Source organism: Neofelis nebulosa, chromosome 7 (genome assembly GCF_028018385.1).
Source record: "Neofelis nebulosa isolate mNeoNeb1 chromosome 7, mNeoNeb1.pri, whole genome shotgun sequence".
Classification (NCBI taxonomy): Eukaryota; Metazoa; Chordata; class Mammalia; order Carnivora; family Felidae; genus Neofelis; species Neofelis nebulosa.
The window spans coordinates 137,835,099-137,855,828 of NC_080788.1; the positions used below are offsets into that span (position 1 = coordinate 137,835,099).

Here is a 20,730-nt window from a genome sequence, read left to right on the forward strand (position 1 = left end):
CACTAATCCAGATTGGGGACCTGGGGACAGAGTGGGGAAGGCAAGGAGATGACGAGTTTGACTTTGAGTTCGCTAAGTTATTCGAGTTCCTGGAGCACACCATGGTGCCTTGTCAGTTAGGGAGCTGCCCCCATGAAGTGGGTAGGTGAGAATCAGTCCTGTGTTCGACTCTTCTTTCCTCAGAGAAGGGAAGAAAAAGCCCCAGAATGCATCGGGCCCTTCCCAGACATGCCTCTCAATATCGCGTGGGGGCTGCGATGGTTATAGGGAGAGTCTGTTGGGTAAGACACTGAGCATGAGCAGGTCACGGGGTGAGGTGTGGAATAGCGTACAACTCAGCTGCGAGTTCGAGGTCAGGGCGGGCCAAGCAGAATGTATGAGTTTCCTATGGCTGTTGTGACAAAGACTGGAGGCCTTAACGAGAGAATTTATTGACTCACGGTGCTGGAGGCCAGAAGTCCCAACTCAAGGTGTTGGGAGAGCTGGCTGTTCCTTCTAAGGGCTGCGAGGGAGGGGTGTGTCCCATACCCCTCCCCTCGGCTTGTAGAAGGCCATCTCCTTCCTATGCCTCTTCACACCCGTCTTCCCCCTGTATGTGTCTTTGTGTCTGAAGTTGTCCTTTGCATAAGGCCAGATTGCGTTAGGGCCCCTTCCCCAATGACCTCATTTTAACTTGAGTGGGCTATAAAGTTTCCTCTCCAAATAAGGTCACATTCTGAAGTACTGGGATTGAGGACTTTAGCGTGTGAATTCTGGAGGGTGGGGGGTACGTAAGTCACCCTGTAACACAGAATGCGAAGCCAGTGCAGAAGAAAGATCCTGTGGGACCGGCCTCAGAGTATGTCAGAGAGCAGTCAGGGCCATGAAGAGTTCTGCTTAAACATCTCCCCAGGGCTGGGGCTGAGGATGACCAGGTAGACAGTGTGGCAAGCAGGAGCCATGAAAGGCGTAGGAGCAGGGGGAGAAGTCACTCATATCTGTGCTTCGGGAAGATCTCGTGAGGAGAAGCGAGCAGCCGTGTGACCACCATGAGCCAGCACCCTCCTCCCCTGCCCCCTCCCCCAGGGCAGCAAATGAAGGACTCTGAACCTTCTGGTACCTCTTGCCTGGAGCACAAATCCAGACCGTAGCACAAGGGACAAAGGGACAAACAGATCTGCTGCGGAGGGGACCTGAGTGTTTCCAGAGAAGTCCCCTAGGCCCCGCTCTTTGTCAGAACAGGCAGGATCCCAGGGATTAGAAGGAGCGGTGGCCCCGCTGGGTTAAGCGAGCGTTAACCCCTGTGACAGGCCCTGAGGTCTCTTGCTGATCTCCTAACCTGAAGGCTCCTGAAACACCAGATGATTAATGGCAGATCACTTAAAACCAGTTCAGTTCACTCTTGGAGATTAATGTCAGCCCTGCCCTCCGGAAGCCTCCGGAGCCTCGGTGCCAACCAGTGCTGCATTGCCCCGGTTTTCTAGAAGCAGAGAGGAGTGCAACCGTGCTCCCTCGGGGGCCTCTGGCTGCTGCTGGGTGTCCTTTGCAGGCCTTCCTCGGAGGGGTTACTGGTTCTGTGTTGCTGCAGGTTAAGGGTTTGTCCCCAGGGAGGGCGTCCTCTGGGTTAGGCAGACTTGGCTGTTCCTGGAGGGGGGGAAGGGGGGGTGGCTGTCCCCCGACATCCGAGGACTTGGACAACACTGGGCTCTACACTTCACGACCAGCAAGAGCTTTTCTGGCTTTAGATTCAGGGTGGCCCTGCCAACCCGTCCTCTCTCTCTCCCTCTCTTTTTAAAGTTTATTAATTTATCTTGAATGAGAGAGAGAGAGCCAGAGGGGCAGAGAGAGAGGGAGAGAGAGAGAATCCCAGGCAGGCTCTGCACTGTCAGCACAGAGCCGGAAGCGGGGCTCAAACTCACAGTGAGATCATGACCTGAGCGTAAACCAAGAGTCTAAAGCTTCACCGACTGAGCCCCCGCAGGGGCCCCGGTTCTCTCTTTTTTGGGTCTCTGTGTCTCTCTTACGGCCCCTGTCTCTGTGGCTCTGCCCCTCTTCCTGAGTCTGCCCTCGTTGTGTTTGTCTTTCCCGCCTCTCCCTTTGCATTAAGTTCTCGGTCACTCTGTGTGTGTCTCTCTCTGTGTCCCAGCCCTCTTTCTGTCTGCCTTTCCATGTCCTTCTGTCTGTCTGCTTCCCCTTCATCTCCAGGCCTCTGTGTCTGTGTCCACATTTGCCTCTGGATCTCTTTGTCAGCGTATCTCAAAGCACCGGGTTTTCCTCTGGTCTTTGGTGGCTGTGGTGGTGACATTAGCTGGGAAACCTAAAGTCAGTCTCGAAGATTCACACCTACATTAGCGTGTCAGAAGCACAGACCCACCCACAGGAAACAGCCTTTCTTGTTCCTGTCTTCCCCTGCGCTTTCCGCTTTCCACCTGACTCGTTTGACAATGGAACCATTTTTACCTCCGAACACCTACCAACATCCTGCAGAATAATCTCAGGTTTCTGCTCTGCGCTCTTGGCCCTGCTCCCTGTTTGTCTTTCCAGCTCCCTCGCTGTCTTTTCTCTCTGCGTCTCTGAGTCTCTGTCTCCTACATTCCTGAGTCCTCACCCTCCCCTTTGTGTAGCTCTCTCTCTGGGTTGGCCAGCCCTGGGCTGTAGGTCTCAGGTTTTTTTCCCCCTCTTCCTCTGTTCTCTGACTGGCTCTCTGTATTTCCGTGTGTGTGTGTGTGTGTGTGTGTGTGTGTGTGTGTCTCCTGTTTCTGCTGTGCCCCGGGACAGCCTCAGCCTGAGGTCCAGGATGGGTAGGCATTCCTTGGCCTTTCTCAGGAGCCTGGGTGCTGGGATGGCGAGTGGTGAGCAATGTGGGTCAGAGTGAGGCTGAGTGAGGGCCCTTTTCCACCACAGGAGGAAGGGAACCAGGGGATCACAATGCCACGGCCCCTGAGTGTGTTCCAAGTCCCGGGCGGCAGGTGCGGGTGGAGGGGCACGGGCTAGCCTGCTGCAGGCCTGGTGGGGGGGGGGGGGGGGGGACGTGCCTGAGCCCCACAGACACCCGCTGCCCCTGCCGGAGATCAGCCCAGGGCCACATGGGCCGAGGACTAATACGAAGTAAATACAGAGGGGAGAGGAGTGAAAAGAAGCTTGAGGAAGCACATTGCTGCTCTTTCCTCCTGATCCCAGTTCTCCTCTCTCTGCTTGCCCTGCGATTCAGCTCCTTAGCTCGAGCCTGCAGCCTCCTTCCTCTCTGTTGGCCTTTCGAGCAAGCTGTTACCTGTCTCTGCTGCATGAGCGGGTCCTAAGAGGAAGGCCTGACATGCGTCGGATGCTTCGGACCTGAGATGTCACCAAGAACTTTTGCACGTGCTGGGGCAACAACCCAGTGAGAGAGCAGCCCCGTTCCCGTTTCGTGGATGAGGAGGCCAGAGAGGGTGAGTGAGTTGCCCAGCATCACACAGCAAAGAAGTGAAGCTCAAGTCAGCCAATGCAAGTCCACCTTCTGACCCCTCCCCCACCCCCACCCCCCAGGGCCCCCATGGACTCCTCTGGAGGGGTCTGGTCTTTCTCAGAAACAGGCCAGTTCCCTCACCCTCCTGCTGGCTCTGGCCCTCTTCGCTGTGCAGCTTGGGGCAGGACAGCTCCCCGGTTGACACCAGACCCCTTGGGCTTCGCGGGCTCACCCCGCCCAGGCCTGCTGAACCCCGAGCCACACTGGGGGTGGGGGGCTGGGGCCCCAGGGTGGGGAGTCTGCACCCCGACCCCGGCAGGTCCTTTGCTGATCTGTCTTCTTTTCTTCTAACCTCGGCTCTACGGTGCCAGGAGGAGCTGCAAAGAGGGAGCTGGCGCTGATACAAATTATTTTGGATTCCGGAACACTGACCGTCAGCGACTTTGGCAGCAGGTGAATTTCCAGTCTTGTCTTACATAAGGAAACACCAAGTTCACGTTTCCAAACATACGAGAAAACCGTTCCTCTGCGGTGACCCGCCATCAGAAGGGCGACATCAGGACACGTGGTGGAGCAGGGCTGAGCAGGGAGGGGGCTCGGGGCGGCCGTGACAGTGGCCGGCCCCCAAAGGCCGGCGTGGATGCCCGTAGCCATGGTGCTGAGAGCCTGCAAAGAGCTGGCCTTGCTCCAGGCCCAGGGCCCACTCCATCTCATGTAACCATCACAGACGCCCTGGAGGCAAGGGCCACCGTTCCTGATCTAGAGAAGAGGAATCTGAGGCTCGGACCCCAAGGCCCCAGGCCCCCAAGTCAGGAGTGTCGGAACGCGAGCCTTGTTCACCGTACCGCGAGATGAGTTTCCCCTGGGAGGTGATGAGCGCTGTTGAAGCAGTGACCCGGTTGCTGTATAATTGGTAACAAACCTCAGGCAGGGGTTGGACTAAATGCCTTTGGTCTCAGGCGCTTGAAGATTCTGACCAACCTCTGTGCACATTGTCTAGAGGAAGACCAGAGTTTCCCTGGGTCTCCAGTAGGCATCTGGAAGGAGCTCACTTGGGAAAGGAGATTATCTGACTGGTACCGACAGCAACATCATTTGTCGGGAGGAGGAATTGGGGAAAGCCTCAGCGCCCATCGGGAAGAGTCTAGGGGACGCCTGGGTGGCTCAGTTGGTAAAGCGTCAGACCCTTGATTTTGGCTCAGGTCACGATCTCACAGTTTCATGAGTTCGAGCCTCGTGAGCCTGCTTGAGATTCCCTCTCCTCTCTCTCTGCCCAGCCCCCAACTGCCTCTGTCTTTCTCACAATAAACTTAAAAAAAAAAAAAAGAGTCTAGGGGCACCTGGGTGGCTCAGTCGGTTGAGCGTCTGACTTCGGCTCAGGTCATGATCTCTCGGTTTGTGAGTTCGAGCCCCGCGTCTGGCTCCGTGCTGACATCTCAGAGCCCGCAGTCTGCTTCAGATTCTGTGTCTCCCTCTCTCTCTGCTCCTCCCCCACCCACATTCTATCTGTCCCTCGAAAATAAATAAACATTAAAAAAAATTTTTTTTTAAAAAGAGTCTGGATAAACAAACAATAGATCAGCAACTAAAACGACCTAGGGAGTTCTCTGAGAACGACGAGGAGCGAGGTCCAAGATACATCAGTCAGTAAGACCAAGTGGCACAGTGAGATACACAGCAGGAAATCATTTATGTTAAAAGATACCCAAAATACAAAGTCGTATGTTTCCGCGTGTACTTTTCAGTGTATATCAAGAGGTCCGGAAGGAGACACCCCACACTGACCCCTGGGCTGGGCTCCCCTCAGGGGAAGACTGGCGTGAAGGAGACATAGCATATGGGTGGTGGTGGGGATGGGGAGTGGGGGAAGCTGGGCTTTCTCTGCAGTGCTTGAATGGCTTACAGCAAAAAATATAATCGTGTGCTTCTTGAGCAGAAATAAATGCGTAAGAAAAGAAAAAGAAAAGGGCACTCTGCTTTGTGGATAATAAATACATGGGGTGGCAGCTGGATTTGATGGATCGATTCATTCATTCACTCAGCCAGTATACATTAAAGAGTTTAATGTCCTCTGGGACAGGCCCTGTGCTGGGGGCTGGAGCTGCAGGGATGACAGACGGAGCCTGTGTCCCCAAGGAGCTTAGGATCCAATAAGGAAGGTGTGTGGCAATAACAACCAGGGTGATAGAGTCATTCCAGGAGCTGTGACAGCCCAGGGAGTCGCACATCTGGCTGGCCTGCAAACATCCTGAAATTTTCGTCCAGAAGGTGATGTTTAGGTGGGGTTCTGCAGGGGCTAGAAGAACTTGACCAGTAGCTAGGAAGAAGGCTCCTGGCAGAGGGGATGGCCTGAGCAAGTGCCACACGGCAGGGGAGCCCAGAGCCGCTCTCTGGTGGACCGTGACTAGTCTTCCCACCCAGCTCCCTTCCTCCTGGAGCCAACGTGGGTGACCTGGTCTGCCAGGCACCTGCATGAAGACCCCCAGATTCTAGAGCAACTCAGTCCTCCGAGCCATATAATCTCTCTGATCCTGTTTCTTGTCTGGAAAAGGTTGGGGACAGGGAGGAGAGTCCCTGCCCTGCCAAGTTTCCAGGATCATCATGAGGCTCAGGTGGGGTAACGGTTGGAAAAGTGTTCGACAGGGGCGCCTGGGTGGCTCAGTCGGTTAAGCATCCGACTTCGGCTCCGGTCATGATCTCGCGGCCCGTGAGTTCAAGCCCCGCATCGGGCTCTGTGCTGACAGCTCACAGCCTGGAGCCTGCTTTGGATCCTGTGTCTTCCTCTTTCTCTGCTCCTTCCCTGCTCACGTTCTCTCTCCTTCTCAAAAATAAATAAACATTAAAACAAAATTAAAAGAAAAAAAGAAACGTGCTTTATAAACCAGAAGCATCAAACAAATATTTGGATTCTAGTCTTGCTTTTTCGAGTCTGAGCCAATCGCTTATCCAGAAACATTTTAAAAAAGGATGTGAATTTCCCCCTCCCTTATCCCCAGCCCTCCCTCATCCCCTGGGCAGACAAGATGTTCTCAGGCCAGCCATCCACTGGTTAGGGACACAGGGGAGGGGGCCAGGGAGTGGGACGAGGGAGGAGATAGCCTCATCATAGCCATGGATCATGAGGACACTTGTCCTTTCCAGCAGGTCTGTGGAGCCCGGCCGGCTCAGGCCCAGCAATGAAGTCACCAAATAGGATTTTCTTTGCTCTCAGACTTGGCTGTTTTCTATTTTCTTAACCTCTTGCCAAAGAAACCGGCAGAGGACAGTTCTGGTGTTTCTCTTGGAGGGACCCAGGGGCCACCGTGCTGACATGGCCATGGTCACCTCAGGCCCTCTGTAGCCTGGGGTGTGAGTAGAACCGCCCTTGGAAGCCGCCAGGGGTCCACTTGTCTTTCCCAGGGATCAGAGCAGTGAGGATGAGGGCCGAAGCCCCTTCAGCCGTGAGCAGATAAGACCAGTATCTCGTGGGGATGGCGGCAGGGGCTTCCAAGGCTCCGCTGAGCTTTGCGTAGCTTGACTCATTGTGGATTTCCGTCCAGAACCCAAGAGCAAGGGACGGTCCCTGAAAGCTGTGAACGGCACTGTTGTCCCAGATAGAAAATCGACGATGGTCTGCAGGGGGACGGTCGTGTTTGAGAGTCCTGCCCCTCATATACAACACGGGCCTGAGAAACCCAGGTTCACAATTCGTCAAGCAAATTCAGAAGGCAGCCCAGGGGAAGTCAACGGTAACCCAGAGCCTTGCCTGTTGTATCCAGCTCACAGAACAGGAGCAGTGGGGATGGTGGGAAATGGGGCTGAAACCTGGACCCTGGGATCCTGGCTCACGGTCTGGGGGCGTGGGGGTGGGGGCACAAACATGTCGTCAAACAGGACAGATTCTGTGATAGCAGGTGTGTTCGAGGGCCCCGAGGCCATGCTTAGGTTTGATGATTTGCCGGAAGGGCTCACGGGACTCAGAAAGCTATTGTACTCCCGGCTGTGGTTTGTAACAGCGACTGGACACAGACTGAAATCAGCAAGGGGTTAAGGTGCGCAGGGTGGGGTCCAGGAGACACGAGGCACCAGCTTCCCTGTGCCTCTGCCAGTGGAGTCTTACACACGGTGCCTGATTCGTGTGGCAACACTGGGCGACAGAGAACCGTGGTGCCATGGTGCCGTGGTGCCCAGCTCCGCACGGAGACATGGCTGACCTTACTCAGTCTCCCAGATGTCAGACTGATAGCACGTGGCCCAGAGTCTCCAGCCTAAGTCCCCTTGTTTGTGGGGACTGTCCAGCATGGCCCAAAGACGCTCCTGGCAGGAAGAATAAATAGTCCAAGGACTCAGAGGGTTTCTCTCAGGAGCCTATCAAGGGCCGGACCTCTCTTTGGAATGTGCCAGGTGTGGACAACCCAGGCCTGTTGGGACAGTCCTCTATTGCCCTCGAGATTTCATAGAGAACTCGGACAGCCTGAGCCTCTCCCCTGCTGGGTAAGACTGTGTGGGGAGAGGAGGCAGGAGAGAAGCTGGCTGGGCTGGCCTGAGGGTGAGCCCTCAGGGTCACTGCTGGCAGGAGAAAGTTGCTGTATCACACTGAGGGAAAGTTGAGAGCAGACAAGCAACTCAGACTGCCAAAGCATCCGCTCAAAGAGGGAAGTCCTGCTGGGTCCAATGTTGTTATAAAAGAGTTTGTGTAAGGGGCGCCTGGGTGGCTCAGTGGGTTAAGCGTCCGACTTCGGCTCAGGTCATGATCTCACAGTTTTTGAGTTCGAGCCCCGTGTGGGCTCTGTGCTGACAGCTCAGAGCCTGAGGCCTGCTTCAGATTCTGTGTCTCCCTCTCTCTTTGTCCCTCCCTCACTCATTCTCTCTCTCCCCTCCTTCTCAAAAATAAGCAAATTTAAAAAATAAAAATAAAAAAAGTGTGTGTAAGATGAGGGGGTCCCCGGTACAGCCGCTGGTTTCATGTGATGACCTCCAGCGTGGAGACCCCAACCCGGAGACAAAAATATCTGGGGTAGCCACTGAGGCAGCTAAGAGTGGCAGAAGGAACTGGGTGTGTTTAATAAAGACACAGAAGGGAAGTCTCTTAGTTTTAAGTGTCCCCTCTTCTTCTGGTCTCTAAGGCCATGGTTCAGAAGTTAAAACAAGACTTTGTCGCTTCCTGGGATGGGAGACGGCAGAGGGGACGGTGCGGTACCTTCAGAAGAAACCCAGGGCCCCACTATCGGAGAAGAAGGAAGGTGTGGTGAACCACATCTGTGGGTTCTAGCAGATCATGGCAAAGAGGGAACCGACTGGACGGGCCGGGTCTCCAGAAGATGGAATCAGAACAAAGGAGTAAAATCAAAAGGGAAGGGAGACTTTGGCCCGCATACAAAAGAATTTAACTAACAGCCAGCACTTCCAAAAGCAGGCAGGACTGGCTTGGCTGGTAGTGAGCTCCCTGTCATTGGAGCATGCAAGCAGGGGCTGGGGAGCCACCTGTCAGTGGAAGGTGTGGAAGGAATTCTTGCTCTGAGAGGAAGAAAGAACTAAGATGCCCCCGCTCCTCCTACTCTCTCCCCTGGTGACGTCATCCGGACCGGGACATTGACCACCTTTTATATGTTCAAATGTCCCCAATTTAAAATTCCGGCCCAGACCACTCTTCTCAGCTCCAGCACCAGGTCGGTCTGCTCCACTGGATGTCCAGTACCTGGAACACATCTGACACACCATGAGTGTTCAGTGAATATTTTCGAAGAATTTTAGATGAACCCCAGCACCCCTGCTTCTCTCCTCCCTTGGTGTTGCCCACTCTGGGCATGAAAACCTTCGTGCAAACCATGGCCCCATGAGCCTTAGGGCAGCTGAGCCAACTTCTCCCTTCTCTGCTCTTTACCTCCACCCTACCCCCAGGACCCCCAGCAGCACAGGTCAGACATTCTATGTTGCTTACCCTTGTCCTGCACCCTGTCACTGTGCACGCCCTGCCTTGTGTGGCTGCCTCCTCCAAGACCGAGTTACCGGAGGTGGCGGTTGTATCTGGTTCATCACTGCACCCCCGATGGCCAGCCCAGGCACTGGCATGGAGCAGGTGCTCAGAATCCAGGCTCTGCACCAAACTGCAGCGGGCTCCCAGCTCTGATCTTAGCCTGGGGAGACTGGGGCTGGCTGCCCTTCCCCATGCCTTCCTCCAGTAGAGCATGTGTGAAATTAATGAACTGGCTCTTCCAGTGCTAGGAAATCTATTTTGCTTTAATGAAATCCAATTAGTGCTTTCAGTGCAGAGCCCTGGGCCCTTATAGACTAAAGATGCTGAATGAGGGGCCGCCTCTTCCTGTAACCCAAATGTGTCTTCCCGCCTTCGTCTCCCTTCCAGGAACAGCACTGCCAGCAACGATTTTTCAGCTTCTTTCACCTCCAAATGCACATCTGTTTTCCACGTCTCCTTGTCTCGGGGTTCTTTGAGTGTCACTCTGCAGAATAACACGGAGAGGACACTCTCTCACTTCCGCCACCTACTTAGCTACCTGCCCATCCTTCCACCTACTCATCATACTCCTATCTGCCCACAGGTGCATCCACTCAGCCACCCTTCCAACTGAACATCATTCATGCATCCACCTGCTCTCTCCACTCCATCATCCATCCACCCATCACCCTACCCATCCATTCCCCATGTATCTATGTACACACTCACCCGTCCATGCACCCCACCCATCCATGCACCCCACCCGTCCGTGCACCCACCTGTCCATGCACCCACCTGTCCATGCACCCCACCCGTCCATGCACCCACCCGTCCATGCACCCCACCCGTCCATGCACCCACCCGTCCATGCACCCACCCGTCCATGCACCCCACCCGTCCATGCACCCACCTGTCCATGCACGCACCCGTCCATGCACCCACCCGTCCATGCACCCCACCCGTCCATGCAACACCCAATGCTCATTTCCTTAGGTGTCTACTTTATGTGAATTCCTTTCCTGGCGCTAAGGAAACAAAATTAAACAAGATTCAGTTACTCCCCTGGAGAGGCTAGCAAGCAACTTGTAGCAACTTTTCTACTCACCTCCCGCCAGCAACTTTTTCCAGTTTCATCAGAGAAAACCAACGCAGTGTTGTGGTTAAGAAGAGACGAGCTCTTGCCCCGGAAAAGTTTGGAGTAAAAAAACAGCTCAAGTACTTAGTAGCTCAAGAACATGGACAAACTGCTTAAGTTCTTTGTGCCCCAGTTTTCTCGCTGCGATGAGAAATGGAATCCTGGTCTGTATTAATTGACCATCAAGGGATCAAGAATATTATTATTTAGTGTTGTTACCCTGGTCATTGTCATCTGTTCCTTCATATATTAATTACAAGATGTGATTAATTATGCATTTAATGATTAATTTATACATTCACTGAGTATTTATCATCTACCGTATGGCCCAGCCTGTGCTAAGCTCTGCACACTTCAGAAGTTTAGAATCTTATTGTGTAGACAAGACAAACACCCTTGAAATAGCTCCACGGTAATAACAATCACATGAATGGTTGTAATAATAAAGACAGCTAATATCTATCAAGAGCTTACCATGCAGACACTGTTCCAAGTGTTTTCTGTATCTGAACTCATTTCAAACTCGTAACCGCTCTGAAGCAGGTCCCAGCGTGCTCCCCATTTTACAGAGGAGGAAATCAGGACAAGAAGAGGTTAAATGTCTCATCCGGTGTCTTAGAGCTGGTGAGTGGAGGACTTGGGATTTGAGCCATCGCAGCAAAGGGGGGTCAGCGGGAACACGCCTTGGAGTGTGTGGAGGGAGATTCCCAAAGGCAAGCTGCTGGGAGAAGGTGGGCAGATAAGGAAAGATCTTCTTTATGGGTGGGATCATTTACTACCCCACCCCCCACCCCCAGCCCCTCACCCCACATGCGGGCCATGAACCAGCGGCAATAGATTCATCTGTCCCTGAGACTCACCCAGAGACCCTGAATCAAAACCACCTGGTGCGAGGCCCAGGAATCTGCATTTTGCACATGAGCTCCCACTCTTTAAAGCTTGAAAACCACTGCTCTCATGTTGAAAGTCGAGGCCCGCCCTCAACTTCACCACCTACTCCCTGTGTGACGTCAGGCACAATGCTTAGCCCCTCTGGGACTCCGTTTCCCCTCTAGAAAGTGGGGAATGGTAATATTTGCCTCTTGGCCTGAGACTAAACAGGGCAGTGGAAACTCAAGTGCAAAGGTGTGAAGGCAGGGGAAGGATCCAGTGCTGGGGTACCAGGTGCTGGAGATGCCCTGCAGGTGGAGGGAAGTGCCCCTAGGCGTGCTGGAAGACAGGTCAAGGGCAAAGTGGACACTTCTGAAGCCTGAGGATCCCTTGTGGGCTTTGTGTTGGATTCATCAGGCTCCTTCAAGGTTTCTAGGTCTTCAAAGTACCTGTTGAAACTTAAGCACTGTCCCTTCCTCATTGGGAGATGTGCCTGATGACCTGGTTCTTGGAACCTTCTTCCAGGACACCTAACAGGAGCGTGTGGCCGAGTGTGCTTTGGATCTGATGGGAGGTGGTTTCGAATGCTGCCCTCGAGACCACATGACATCTGGGACTGGTCCCCACACATGCCCAGCAAGGCTTTCTCAGCCCTTCCAGCTTTGTAAGCAGCACACGGGTATTGCAGGACACAGGACCTGCTTCTGTCACGTGAGTGACGGGGTCGTCCTGGAGAGAAGGCTCTCTCTCGGGTGGGCATGACTGGGAGTCGCCGTAACAGCGGAGAGATGAAAGCTCATCCATCAGAGCACCTGTCACCGTGACTGTCACTGTGAGTGAACACTCCTGGTGGCCCGTTCATTGCCTTTTTGATGAAGAACGTGTCACCTTAAAAAGTGAGGGCAGCATTTGGCCACATCCTGACGTTTCTGAAGTCTGGATCAGTCTGCGTACGGTCAGGGAAACAGCCACCGCAAGTGACATGAGAACAGGGCTGCAGTGGAGGAGGGGAGGTTTGCTGAGTGTGGGAGGGGCTGGGGCCCGGAGGCTCAGAGAAACTCACCAAACCTCAGCACGAGGCCCCTAGAGCAGGGGATAGTCACCAAACCTCAGCACGAGGCCCCTAGAGCAGGGGATAGTCACCAAACCTCAGCACGAGACCCCTAGAGCAGGGGAGCGGCTAGGTGCCCGGGGTCCCCACAGACAGCACTCACAGATGGGGTGGCCTGAGAAACCCCCCATTTTAGGGAGTGGTTGGCCCCAATCTTCATGGCCTCCTGAGAATGACGGTACATTCCAGTCTCAAAGGAGCTGGCCACACTGGTGAGACCCAGCCGGAAGCTGCATTAGTTCCCTGGGCTGCAGGAACAGCACCAGACCCGGCGGCTTAAACGACAGAGACGTATTGTCCCACAGCCCTGGAGGCCAGAAGTCCAAGATCAAGGTGTCGCAGTAGACCACTTCCTTCCGAGGCTGGGAGGGAGAACCTGCTCCAGGCTCCTCCCCGAGCTGCTGGGGGTTTGCTGGCCACCTCTGGCATCCTCGGCTGTAGGAGCATCACCCCGATCTCAGCCTTTGTCTCCACAGGGCCGTTTCCCTGTGTGTGAGTCTGTGCCCAAGTGTCCCCTTTGTATAAGGACATTGGTCTTATTGGATTAAGGACCTACCCTAGTCCAGCATGACCTCATCTTAACTAATTACATCCCTAAGGACCCGATTCCCACAGAAGGTCACCTTCTGAGGTCTTGGAGGTTAGGACTTCAGCATATGGATTTGAGGGAGACGCCATTTAACCTGTGACAGAGGGGATTCTGGAAAACCTAGCTCCTAAGCTTAGATGGGTGTGGTGGTAATAAGATGTGGACAGCCCCACACAGAGCTGGCTGAAAGTGATGCTTCCTCATTCATCCATTCATGAAATGTTCACTGAACACCTACTATGTGCCAGGCTCGGTTTGGGGTCAGAGACAACGGTGAGTTAGGTCTTTCCCCTATATTTGTCCTGGGCATGAGTTGACAAGTAAACCCAGAATTTATCATTAATGCAGAATGTTCATGGGAGCACAGAGGGAGGCCAGACCACTCAGAGACCAGCGATGGCCTCCCTGAGGATGGGCCGTGCAAAAGAGGAAGTGAAGCTTTGGGGGGGCAGTCAGTGAAGAAGGCATTCCAGCTGGAGCCACCAGCCGGTCCCAGCAGCACAGACAGAGGAGCTGGGAGGAGGGGTTCCGGAAGGCAGAGCGCAGAGGCCTCTTGGGATCTCCAACAGAGGACTTGGGGGTGGGGAGCGGGGACGTAGGCTTGCCACACCCAGTCCTGGACTTCTTCCCCATGTCCTCAAGTTACTTACGGGGCAGCTGGGGTGGAAGTGACTTACAGAGGTGGCCAGCAAGTGCAGATGGCCATGATGAGTAATTTATGTTCCTGGGGGGCGGGGGGGGTGGGGGGGTGGGGAGTGTTCATCCTGCAGAAGTCCTGCTCCTTCCACCCTCATCATGGGTCCCCAGGACCTGGTCCAGCACCTGGCCTGGTGAATAGCGGGCTCAGAAATGTTGAAAAGGATGGAGAAGCAGCTTATCTGACCATCGCCGCGCACCCGGCTGCTGCCAGTAGAGGGCCAACACGAGCGTGTTTGTGCTCAGCAGCCTTCCGAGGTGTCTTTGGATCTCCAACTCACACAACTGTACAATTTGAACAAACAAGTTTAGAACCATTATCTTATTTCATGGGAGGACAACAGGCGGGGCAGGAAGGAGGTGGTTCTGTCGCTGGTACAGATGAGCGTGAGGAGTCCGCAGAGAAGTCCCCCCCCCCCTCCCCCGTCTGAAGGCAGGTGGCAGGACCCTGGGGGAAGAAGCCAGGAGCCGTGTGCCCTGGAGGCAGGGGTCAGTGCTGGGGGACAGGCAGGTGAGAATGGGGAAGAAGCCACGTGGCTGGCTGGGCAGCGCGTTGGCTTTTTGACGAATGGTTTATTCGCAACAGAATCTCAGGCAGGGGCAGGAAGGGAAATGGCGGTGGTCGCAGAGGCCATGGCCGTGGTTCAGGAGGAAAATGCAGGTAGTTCCCCCCCCCCCGGCTGGAGAAAGCAGTGCGGATGCTCCGGTGTGGAGCACAGCTGGGGGGATACCCAGGGTGGACAGACGGGGCAATTCTGGAATGCAGAACAGACAAGACTTTCTGGTGGTTGGCTGTGGGGAGGAGGGAGGCACAGGGATGACCCCTGAGGTCCGACCTGAGCATCTACCTGGAAGGTCACGTTTAGTGCTCAGAGCTGGGGGGGGGGGGGGGGGGGGAGGGGGGCTGGTTAGAGATCTGGAGAGTGGCTGGAGAGTTCCATTCTGGACATTCCAAGTTTGAGACGCCTGACACTTCTGGGCTCTTCCTTGCTTAAACTCCTTCACCACCACCTCCCCAGCCCCTGTCACCTAAGCCCAGGTGTCTGGTGTGACACAAGGTTTCTACACAGGGCGGGTCTACACAGGCTTCTGGGAAAGCCCGGGGCTGGAAGCATAGTCTGGGGAGTTCCTTTAAGGAAGGAAACACAATCGTGGATAGAAAATTCGATATGATTGCATATTTTTATTTGGCTGACAAATATTACAATGGAAAGGGGCTCCCGGCAAGTGAGGGACTGAAGCCCAGGCGCCTGTGAGCCCCTCCCGCTCTCTCCCACACCTCCAGGCCTCGGCTGCACTGTCCCTCTGCCTTCTCGTCCTCACTGGTGTCTCCTACTCATCCTCTGAGACTTGGCCTGGGGGCGCGTGGGTGGCTCAGTCAGTTAAGCGTCTGACTCTTGATTTCGGCTCAGGTCTTGATGTCACGGTTCGTGAGTTCGAGCCCTGCATCAGGCTCTGTGCCACAGCCCAGAGCCTGCTTGGGATTCTCTCTCCCTCTCTCTGTCCCTTCCTGCTCGCTCGCGCGCTCTCTCTCTCTCTCTCTCCCCTCAGGCTGAGTGACAGCCTCCTCTCTGACCCTCCAGGTCAGCTGCCTCCTACCCCTTGAGATTATGAGCTCCTCCAAGCAGGGCTGCACTTCCTGGGCCCCCCACCATCCCCCGCACAAGGCAGATGATACTTAATCAAGGCTGTTTGACTGATAATCAATTATCAGCTTTTAGCTAATAGGTAGTTCATTCCAGAGTTCATGTTCCAAAAGATTTGGCAAAACAAAACTTTCGACAGGCAAAAAGCAAGCAAAAGATTCTAATATTTTCAAGTTCATTAAAAAAAAAAAAAAACATTTCCTGTGTGTGCACGTGTAGAGAGTCTGAGAGGGTCTCTTACTTTTCAAAAGGGCTCCCACCTGAGTGAGTCACCTCGCCTGCCATCTGCCAGAGCTCCGGAGGGAAGCCGGACAGGGATCCTTTGTCTCCACCTTACAGGTGAGCCAGCTGAGGCTCCCAGCTGCAGGGGAATTTGCTCTGCCTACAGAACCCTTGGGCCTGGATTCAGGGTCTTGGTGTTTTGGTGTGGGGCGTGGGTAGCGGGAAGGAGGAGGCGTGACCGTGCGAAGGCCACCAGGCACCTGCTCAATGCTGAACAAGTGCCAGGCCCAGCTATGCCACTGGACAAGACCCGTCCTTGCCCTCAGGAGGCTCACAGTCAATGGCACAGAAGCAGAGAAGAGGCGAGTAACTAAGGCGCCCGAGGAAAGAGCAGAGACCAGGCACTATAGGCCTGCACGTCCTCAGGCCCACAGAGCCAGGGCTGGCCCCTGGAGGGCTCTGGTACTAACTGGGGAAGGAACAGCAACGTCTGTGGGATTGATCCCAGGGCCACCAGGTTGGCAGCTTCTGCCCACTGAAAGGGCAAACGCTGGAAGACAGAATGCCAGCCCGGAATTCTTCCTCTGCAAGTTAGGAATTATTCCTTCTGAAATTCTCCCATCCTTCCAGACCAGCCTAAGCCCCCTTCTCCATGCAGCCTTCCTGGATTCCTTCTGCTGGCAGGATCCGCCCTACCTCCAATTCCCAAGGCATGATACCTCTCTTATGGCTCGAATCCACGGGGCCACGGCATGGCTTCCGGGTCAGTCTTTAAGGCCACTCTTAGAGGGACATCACGGGTGTGACTCAGCTCCCCCTCACCCCCACCTCCTATAACAGGGGGAGCTGATATTTGTTGGGTGCAGGGGCACCAGCTGTTTTTTACAGATCATCTCTTGTAACCCCCAGAGCAATGCTCTTGCTGCCACTGTGGTGAGCGTCTCAGCATTCATAGCTCAGGCTTTGAAACCAGTCTTGGGTTACACCCCATCTCCGGGGCTCCCAGGGCAGGTGGACTTTCCACTGGCTACTGAGCCTCCCAGAGGCTGGTCTTTTCCTCTGCTGTAAGGACACCATGCCTGCCCTCCCCCAACATTGGCTGGCCCCCCGTTGTAACTATGATCATTATAGGAACCAGGCTCAAAACAGGTGGTAATAAATGTATATTCCATCAATGGGCTCACGAACGTGCAACAATGTGCCTTGCCCTTGAGCAAACTTTTTGCGCCTGGAAGGAGGCGGGTGTCAGGGGAGACTTGATGATGCTAATTAGAAGTCGGGTGGTGCTAAACTGCGAGGCTGGGGGAGGCAGCCACAAAGCCATCCGCCTTCTTGTTTAAAGTGAGTTATAATTCTCCAGGGAACGAGGGACCAGGTGTTTGCTTCAGCAGAGAGAGGGAAGCCGACCACCCCTACCTCTTGTGCCCCACTTGTGTTCCCAGGCTAATCAATACCAGGTCGAGGACCTAGGCAGTCTCCTGGGGGTCCGGGAGGAGCCTCGCCAGGGACCCAGGCCCGACGGCACCATCCAGACGAGGTCCCAGCAGATGCTGCTGCCAGGGCACTGAGAGCACTGGCCCTCTTCCCCCGGGTCACTGGTGCCCAGAACAGACCCAGCGGAAGTGCACTGAGTGGTTCCCTTCCACAGAATGATCACCTTACCAGTCCTTCCGGGGCTACTGGCCTACATCGGGGAGCGTGCTCTGTGCACAGGAATAGCGCCCTGGTGGGGTGGTTCTATGCGGGGTGGAAAGCATCTGGCAGCCACGTTCCAGCCCACTCTGCCTTTTCCCGGCTCTGCGACCTTGAGCTGATGCCCCAGCCTCAGTTTCCCCAATTCTGGCTCGGGGCGGTGGAATTTGCTGTGTCCTACTCACACTCTAAAAAAAAAAAAAAAAAAAAAAAAAAAAAAAATGCTTCTGGGCCAGGGCATTTCGCCTCTTCCTGGCCCCTCAGGGATTCATTTGCATTCTTGGAATAAAATTGTTGACTGTACTTCATGCTCAGCCGCACATTTAAATGCCTAGGCGAGGTTTATTTTGGAGAAGGAACTCTCCGGAATGCTGGCAGGGTGGGCCGCAGCCTCCTGCCTCCCCTCAGAGAGGCAATCAGCCCCCTGCCGAGGCTGGAGGCGACCGGGGGCTGAGCATCCCGGACCCGGGGGAGGCGCTGTCCAATGAGAGCCTCGCCCCAGGGGCTGTCTCGAGGTTGTTGAGAAATGTCTCATTTTTATATGTAAATAAATCATTTCCAGAGATTGCTCTGATCGCAGCAGGCTGCCGCTAAAATGTTCTAAGTGGCCCTTTGCCACCGTAAACTTTGTTAAGCGTTATTATCCTGTTTGGTTCTGTATTTCTCTGCTGATCTCACAGAGTCATCCACTCCCAGCTTTCTAGCCTGTTCTGCCACTGTTTCTTGGTTGCATACCTCTGGGGACAGAGAGCTCACCACCTCCAGGCCATCCATTCCGCAGTAGGATGCCACTGACTGATGGAAAAGTCTTCTCTCGAAGTGAGCTTGGAATTGAAACTCTCTTCCGATAGCAGTCACTGCTACACCCTTGAGCCAGGCCTCGCTCTGGCCTCATACAGCCAGCTCGCCACCTCTTGGTACTTCCTCTCTGTGTGGGACCAGTGCTCAGACCTCCTTTTTTTTTTTTTTTTTTTTTTTTTTTAAATTTTTTTTTTTCAACGTTTTTTTTTTTTTAATTTATTTTTGGGACAGAGAGAGACAGAGCATGAACGGGGGAGGGGCAGAGAGAGAGGGAGACACAGAATCGGAAACAGGCTCCAGGCTCCGAGCCATCGGCCCAGAGCCTGACGCGGGGCTCGAACTCACGGACCGCGAGATCGTGACCTGGCTGAAGTCGGACGCTTAACCGACTGCGCCACCCAGGCGCCCCTGCTCAGACCTCCTTGATGGGGCCCGTACAGCCTGCGGCACGTAGCCCCTTCCTCGCCCTCGTCTGCTCTCCCCCTTCCTGACTGGGCTCCGAAGCTGATGCCGTCTGTTTCTCAAATATACAAAACGCCGTCCCGTGTTGGAGCCTTTACACGTGCTATTCCCTCTGCCAGGGTGCTCCTTTCCTGGGCTTCCTTCTCCAGGATCTCAGCTCAAATGTCACTTCCCCGGAGAGGCCCTCCCTGGCCATCCAAAGTGTCCCCTAACCCCTATTGCTCTATCACATTTTCCTGTGCCGTTTCCTGTGTGACTGCAACATGACCCGGCACAGTAGGGACTTAACTTTCGTGTTGCCGTCTGCCTAATTTGAATGTGAGCCCCAGGGAGAGGTCTTTGTCTCGCTCCTGCTGTAATCCCAGGTCCGGCCCACAGGAGATGCCTAATAAATGTTCATTCTAGGAGTGCTCATGTCCTGAGTCTCCTTGCAGTGGGGACACACCCTCAGCCTCGTCTCTGGATATGCCTCCCTTTGTCCACAGCAAGAATGTCCAAACTCACTTAGCAGCAGCAGCTGCTCCCCAAACACAATCTGACAGCAGGCCGAATCTACAAACCAGATACACAGGAAGGTAGTCTGCCTGAAGCTTTGTCCCTGCCCGCCTGGCCCCCCTGGCGCCCCGTGTGGGCCCGCAGGCACCCGCAGAGCTGTCTGGTTTGTGCCTGTCCATGCTCAGGCCCGCTTTGTCTAGCAGCAGCCCCTCATTTTCCTCTGGGGACCCACCCTCACCCATTCCCAGGCAGCCGGTCCATCCGCCAGGCCTAGCCAATCAGCGGGTGCCACACCCTGGTCACGGCGATTGGCTCGTGAAGGACACGTGACCCTGGCCGGTCTGGAGTCTGGCCTTGGAACTCTTCCTAGAAGCACTGAATAAGAAGTCTGCTCTTTGTGCTGGGGTCGCCGGGCTGGTTGGGTGCAAGCCAGAATCTATGGGCATCAAGAGGATGGCTGGCTGAAGAGTCGGAAAGCAAGGAAGCAAGTCTTGGTGACATTGTTTGGTGTCCTGGATCTGGCTGTACCTGCAACCCTGAACTTTACAGTCACCTGAGCCAACAGATATCCTACTTTGCTTAAGCCTGTTTGAGGTGGGCCCTCTCTCACTTGTACCTGAGAGCATCCTGACTTGCTACGTCAGGGTCCGTGAACGTGATTTAAGACCATGGCTCTGTGTCACCCTTAAACTCAGGCAGGACACTTTCGATGCTTTAACTTCTGCTGGTTTGTGAGCGTGGGTTGTAGGGACGACAACAACACCTCTCTCTTCTCTAGTGGTTTTCAGCTTTCACTAACTTTCCAGAAGAACCTCATGAACAAAATCTCTCTATTTTTGTCTTGTAGATGAGGAAACTCAGGAGCCCGAGGGAATTGCACAAAGTCACCCGACTAAATGACAGAAATGCCTCTGCAAAGGTTTTCAGGATTTATGACACACAGGACAGAGGTGGATCGATATTTTATTAATCTGTTGGTTTGTTGGTTTGTTTATTTATTTGTCTATTGGCTAATACCTGGTCTTTGGGCTTTTTTAAATTATTATTTTAATTACGTAAAGAGCTTACATGCATTGGTAAACAAACACATAAAAAACAATCCTCCGGTAGATAAATGAGCAACGAGGAATTCACAAAAGAAAGGATCCAGGAAGGAAATAAAGCATGGGGAAAATGCTCGGGCTTCCTAGTAATCCAAGACATCCAAATCAAAACAAGCCGTACGTACTTGAAAGCAGCCGTAGACAATGTGGAAATTAATGAGCAAGGCTGTGTTCCAATAAAACTTTATAATAAAAACTGGTGGTAGGCTGGATTTGCCCCTCGGGCCCTGGTTTACCAACCCCGAGTTGTACTATAGGCAAATATTAGAGAAAGAAAATGTACCTGAATTAGTTAGCTATAGCGGTGTAAAAAATACCCAGTTTTGGGAGCTGAAAACAACGGTTTTTATTTCTCCCCTATCTACGTAATATGTTGGTTGGTCCCTCTGTAGTTGTGAGCCAGTCTTGGCTGATTTCTGGACGGGTGGCTGGACCTGGCTCACCTCTGCCTCATGTGGTCACCTGTCCACGTGTGGCATGCAGGCCTGGGGGTGCTGACGCTGGGCCCAAGTGCCCAAGGCCTCAAGGTCTAGGGTCACAGCTGACACT

The 20,730-nt window shown here is 54.1% G+C and overlaps 2 long non-coding RNA genes across 2 annotated transcripts; one reads left to right on the forward strand and one right to left on the reverse strand.

Moving 5' to 3' along the window:
• Positions 1 to 8,376: 8,376 nt before the first annotated feature.
• On the reverse strand, positions 8,377 to 11,387 carry LOC131517678 (uncharacterized). The gene is made up of 3 exons (XR_009264740.1): positions 10,969 to 11,387; positions 10,334 to 10,384; positions 8,377 to 9,864 (listed from the first exon to the last, which is right to left on the reverse strand). It is a non-coding gene; the product is annotated as an uncharacterized LOC131517678 (long non-coding RNA).
• Positions 11,388 to 19,446: 8,059 nt separating this feature from the next.
• Positions 19,447 to 20,147, forward strand: LOC131518272 (uncharacterized). Its single transcript, XR_009264985.1, has 2 exons — positions 19,447 to 19,672; positions 19,926 to 20,147. It is a non-coding gene; the product is annotated as an uncharacterized LOC131518272 (long non-coding RNA).
• Positions 20,148 to 20,730: the final 583 nt, after the last annotated feature.